The sequence below is a fragment of the Lissotriton vulgaris genome, chromosome 1_1, assembly GCF_964263255.1.
Source record: "Lissotriton vulgaris chromosome 1_1, aLisVul1.2, whole genome shotgun sequence".
Lineage (NCBI taxonomy): Eukaryota > Metazoa > Chordata > Amphibia > Caudata > Salamandridae > Lissotriton > Lissotriton vulgaris.
This window is the reverse complement of record NC_141685.1, coordinates 291937159-291943158: the sequence shown is the minus strand read 5'-3', so window position 1 is coordinate 291943158 and position 6000 is coordinate 291937159.

The following is a 6000-nucleotide window of genomic DNA, read 5'->3' as shown; positions in this document are numbered from 1 at the left end:
TTCCTAGGGTGAACCTTCATAGATGGTATTTCAGAAGTCCACATGTGCCACAATAAGGTCACTTGTGAACTCCACCCTGTAGCAGATTGATTTCTGAAAATACGAGAGCTGTGCATCATTGTTATACAATGGCTTCTTAATATTATTTCCTTTGAAAAGATGCCCGTAGGAAACCTGCTTGTTTTGCATTGTTCCTGTCCTTCTTCTCTGCTAGACACTGTTGGCATTTTTACTCAAACATTATGAGGCTGATTCACAGAACTAACTTAAGACAAAATCCTAAACTTACTACTTTTGGTATTCACAGAATTTAGGATTTTGTCTTAAGACAGACTTAAGACAGACTTAAGACAGAATCCTAACTTAAGTCTGTCTTAAGTCTGTCTTAAGACAAAATCCTAACTTCTGTGAATACCAAAAGTAGTAAGTTTAGGATTTTGTCTTAAGTTAGTTCTGTGAATCGGGCCCTCAAATCATTGTTTGCTCAAGTCAATTTATGTGTTTCCTTTATGAGGTATAAGTTGATTGTATTCCGTTTCTCAGCCACAGGCGCACAACCTGCAGGCTATTTTCAGGAGAAGGCTGTGGAAGGGCTGGTTTGACCTCACACCGGTCTGCAGAGGAGGAAAAGAGTGTTGATGGACACCTTCCTGGGTCCAGTTGTAGATAAGAAAGGAAAGATCAAATGTTACCAAACCAGTTTTTGTTAGACCAGCATTTGTAATTATGGAGTGGGGGATGTGGGGGGAAGGGGGACTGTAAATGGGCTAAAATATGGGCAGGCCAGTTTTTGAATGGTACTAGTATGAACCATGAAAAAGCTGGAACTTGCCACTGAGATAGCTGGATCATTGCCATAAAGGAGAGACTGTTGCTGTAGGTGTGGTGGATTACAATACGGCGTTCTTCCCCCACCTCTGCTGGGTGATATATCTTTTGGTGTTTAAGTGACAAGCGTTGGATTGGATTGGAGACCGGTCTACTACTGCTGCCTGTCGATTGCTTGAGAGCCACAGAAACATGTGAGCCCGATTCACAGAATAAACTTAAGACTCAATCCTAAACTTACTACTATTTTGGTAGTCACAGAATGCACTTACTACTTTTGGTATTCACAGAATGAACTTTCATTGACTGTCCATGCAGAATGGAGGAATCCTGTGGAATGGGATTGTCACTTTAAGAAGCTATGGATTTCCAGTGACTGATTTAATGTTTGTCATTTTGACCTTATTTTCATCATAAAATACTTTTTGATTTTACTGGAGTGGTCTGGGAGTTTGGATGAGTGGTTTCTTGAAGCAAGTGTTGTGCTAGTACTGTTGACTCTTGACACACCTTCTCTGAAGTTTTCTTCCGTCTCTTGCCTGAGCAACTAAGGGGCAGATAAGGCTGTTCTTAGAGAAAGAGTGTTTACTGATATAGGAGCTCGTTTTGCACAGAGGTGGTAGAATTTGCCCCACTGGGAAACCCAGCTTCCTACAATACTGATTTCCACAGCATCCAATTACATCCATACGTGCATCACTACACAGGCAAAACATAAAAACGTAGGGCCCGATTCACAGAACTAACTTAAGACAAAATCCTAAACTTACTACTTTTGGTATTCACAGAAGTTAGGATTTTGTCTTAAGTTTGTCTTTAGACAAACTTAAGACTGACTTAAGACAGACTTAAGACAGACTTAAGACAAACTTAAGACAGACTTGTCTTAAGTCTGTCTTAAGTCTATCTTAAGTCTGTCCTAAGTTTGTCTTAAGACAAATTTAAGACAAAATCCTAACTTCTATGAATACCATAAGTAGTAAGTTTAGGATTTTGTCTTAAGTTAGTTCTGTGACTCAGGCCCACATACATTTAGGAAGCCCTAGGAATGACACAGGAAACAACTGGGCCAAGGGGTCTATGAAAAAGCTGGAGGCCATTTTGTTCCAATGTGCTATGAGTCAGCAGGGGACTGTGCAGAATGGCACTGCTTGGAAGTAATAATCTCCCTTCGAAAACAGAATTTTCTCCAACACGGATCACCTGTGCCCCGTTTTCTGTTCTCCTGTCTGCAGGACATTCATTCTGCACATTTGTATAGCGCTTACCACCATTTGTTTAGTGCAGAAGCGCAGTGGTAATGTGGACACCCATGATAGCTCTGCAGTATTCATCAACCGGAGTTGGGTTTGTTCTTGGTTGTGTTCATACTGCCCCGTGGCGAGTCATTTTGATGGTTGGCTGTTGAGGTTAGACTAGACTAGTGTATTGTTTACTTTGCATTTTATAATATACTGTCTAGCTATACCCTGTCATGGAGCGCTAGCTGTTTGGTGTGGGACTTATGAGCAGTGGCGGCTGCAAACAAAAGATAGTGGTGAGGCAGCACACATAAGGGGGAAATATATAAATAATATATATTTTTTTAATGACTTACCTGCCCCCGCTGGAGTTCAGCTCCTTCCAGGATTGCATGCTCTGCACAGTCTGTCAGGCTTTCCACTCAATCCAGATGCTGCTCTCATGCTATTACCCAGCATGAGAGCAGTGCCGGGATTGGCCTGAGCGGGCTGAACTAACTAACGCTCACTAAGGCACTGTGAGATTTTGCCTTTTCTGCACCCGTCTGTGCAACACAACTCAGTTGGGGAAATAGACGTGAGCTTGTCAGTTTGGCCAGCCTAAAACGGACTGCTAATCTGACATGCGCACTTACAGTGCACAATTCTCCACCTCCCTGTTGACATTTTAGAGGATGGCCCTGTCCCGCCCTAGATTTGGGCCACTCCGCTCGGCCAGGGAAAAATAAAATGATAATAAATAGCTTTATTATCATTTTATTTTTTTAATCTCCTGGCTCTGAGCAGTGGGGCAATGCTCCGCCGCCATTTTGGAGGAGCCGCCCCTCCTTATTTGGCACTAATATTTCCCAATGAATGTGTTGGTGCCAAGAGCACAGCCCTAAACTTTAACCCTGCTATCTGTCACATGCACAACTTTTTCAACACAGCTGGTCTTCAGCCCCCGCAGGCCCCCTCCCCCCCAGCCCACACCCTGCTGCCTGAGGACATTCCTTGAAGAGCCCCATGCATTCTTTCCTTGTAATTAATGCAGCCTGTCTCCAGGGGAACCTGGCTGAAGCGCCTCACCCGACCTTACTAATAAACATCAACTTTTCAGTTTGCAGACCAAGTCAAATCTCTTGAAGGGAAAGGTCACTTAGTTCCCCGTCACAGCCATCCACTTTCTCCCAGTTCCAATTGGTATTGATGGGTTATCGGTGACCTACCCTGGGGTCACGACCCTCCCCATGTCCCACAAACTCCAAGTGCTATAACTCAGGCTGGAATAAAACACAAAGAAAAAAATAAAGACACAAAGGCAATGCCCCATTCCTTCTTTACTTCAATGTATAGGATGAAATAGGTCAGACAAAAACACAGAAAACAATGTCTGTGTCCCTTGACAATGACGTATGTTGTCATTTCCTCTTGCCCTACAAAGAGACAGTCAATCACCTAGACAGCAACTAAACATTTTTGGCATGCACTGCAGCCTCCAACAACACCCATTAAACATCACAACGCTATTCTAATCTCTCTTTTCAAAGCATAACATATCCGCCAAGGTATAGAGTGTCTAATGCTGATCCAGGAAGAGCGGATCCACTCATAGTAAGGTCTAAGGACCATTATATGATGATATTTAAGAAAACATACTGAGCTGTGATCTCTGCACTTACTTGCAAGCCCATTTCCAAAAGTGAAGTATTTGCTTTACATCTGGACAGGCCACAAGCCAAGGCCACTGAAATACCCAGTTCTGACTTCTTTGGGTTCTAGGTCATGGTTTTGGGTCTGAACGACAGCTGCTTTGAAGGCCCTTGCCAGTTTGTGTGGCTTACCGGTCAGGATTTGGTAGGCGCAGGTTTGCACTACTTCAACCTCACCTGCTTCAAGTTCATTCTGAGCAAGTAAGGCTGGCAGGGGTCCATGAATGTCAGTGCAATCTCGTAAAAGGCGTTGTGTCTGTTGAAAACACCCTATGCAACTGCACCTCTCAAGGCAAGCGCATTTCCCAGGAATCCTTGAACTCTCACATTATTTGGGGATGCAGCAGCCATCTTGGATCATTGGGTATACCTTTCCTCGTGTCTCGCGGCATCATCCTTTCTAGGAAACTGTGCTATGGCGTTGGTGCCATTGGGACCTGTAGCTTGGATTTATGTTTTTGTTTGAAGAAGTCTGCGTTCATCATTAATTATTAGAGCACAGTTTGACATTCAGAGAAGAAGCATGTTATGCCTCACTTTCAGAAACATCAATTTCACTGACAGGCTATTAATGTAGTCTTTAGAATTCATCTCGACCGTAAAACAGTGCCTTGAAGAATGATGGGTGGTGACCTGCAGTGTCTTTGTTTCCTCTCTTATCCTGTAATCCTTCCCCTTTTTAAAGTCGGGGCTATCAGAGTGCAAACCTGAAGGTTGCAACATATCTATTGTGGGCTTGCAAAGATCTCACAGTGGGCTTAAAACCTGCCTGCTGCTTACCATTGCTTGGCTTTTATTGTCACTTTCACTTGCTTGTTTCTTATTCAAGGCTCTCCTTGTCCCAGCTTGTCCATCTTGTGTGTTTGTTCTTCCTTTGGAGCATATACTCTACCATCTTTCTGACTGGCTTCTGCCTTTCCTTTGCTTCTTTTTGGGGAACGTTCTTCTTTTTGGTTAAGCACTCCACGAGAGTGCATGTGTTTTCTTGCTCTCCTTTTCTCCCCAATGTGCTTTCCTGAAATAACCCCACACTCCTTTATTTCTCTCTCATGTATGTTTCCCCTTGCTCTTTGTGTTGTTATTATCCTTATGTCCTTGTACCCCACTCTGAGTGCTGCTGTCATTTTAGTGCGTTTCTAGCTGCTTTGGGTTCTTCTCTACATGTGATCAGTATTCTTTTCTCCGTGTGTGCTTGCTTCTCTCCTGCCTCCAGGGGTTGCTCTCTCCGTTGTGTGATGCTGTTCCCCTCCTCATCCCCACTCCTCTCCCATTCACTCTGTGGTTACCGCCGTTCCCACTGTTTTTTTCCTTTAAATATGCATTTTTTGTAGCGCAAAACATTTCTTTACTATACAGTTTTAAGTGGCATCCGCCATCTTGGATTGGTAAATAAAACATTGAAGCAAATGGCACCTGCGCAATTCTACTGACAGGTGCATGCCTTCTGATACAGGTATATGCATTCATCATCAAGCATGCATGTTAGTGGAATCACACAACTGGCAAGGGCTATTTTGACAATGCTGTACAGCACCAGGCTAAAGATCCCAAAGCTTTAAAGCATCGTCCCAAAATATTGGAAAAGCCAGTAGGTCCCAAAGGTGACATCTATTGGTTTTGTCATTGCTTGCTAATGATAGACCACATATTTATACTGTGTAGAGATGATGGTGGATGTAGTGAGAGGAAGAAGAGTGCATTGTTCCCTTTGGATCTAGAGTGCAAAATTAGTGTGTTTGACACTCAGGGGCATATTACCCATGGGGGCGATAGGCAATTATCGCCGATTTAGTGGCCGTTTTTGGCCGCTAAGCGGCGATAATTCTATCGCCCTATTAGCAAGCTGTTGCTAACTGATGTTAGCGACAGCTTTTAGGCGATAGTGAGCGGTTTGGGGCCCGCTTTGCATGTCAGCGATGTTCATAGCTAATGACATGCAAAGTGGGCGTACCCAACCCGTTAGCGACTGAAAGCAGTCGCTAACGTCGCTATCGCCTATTAGCAAGGCAGGCGTAGCGTTGGAAATATTTACGCTAAGCGCGAATATCTCCAAATACTAACACCTGCCCAGACCAGTTCTTAGCCATGTTATCCAATGGGAGGTGGATAACATGGCTAAGAGCATTTAGTCGCTAATGCGTGAATATCGCTGTATTCTCAGCGATATTCACGCATTTCACCACTATCGATGGATATTTTAGCACAATGGAGAAAACGTTGCTAATAGCATGTTTTCTCCT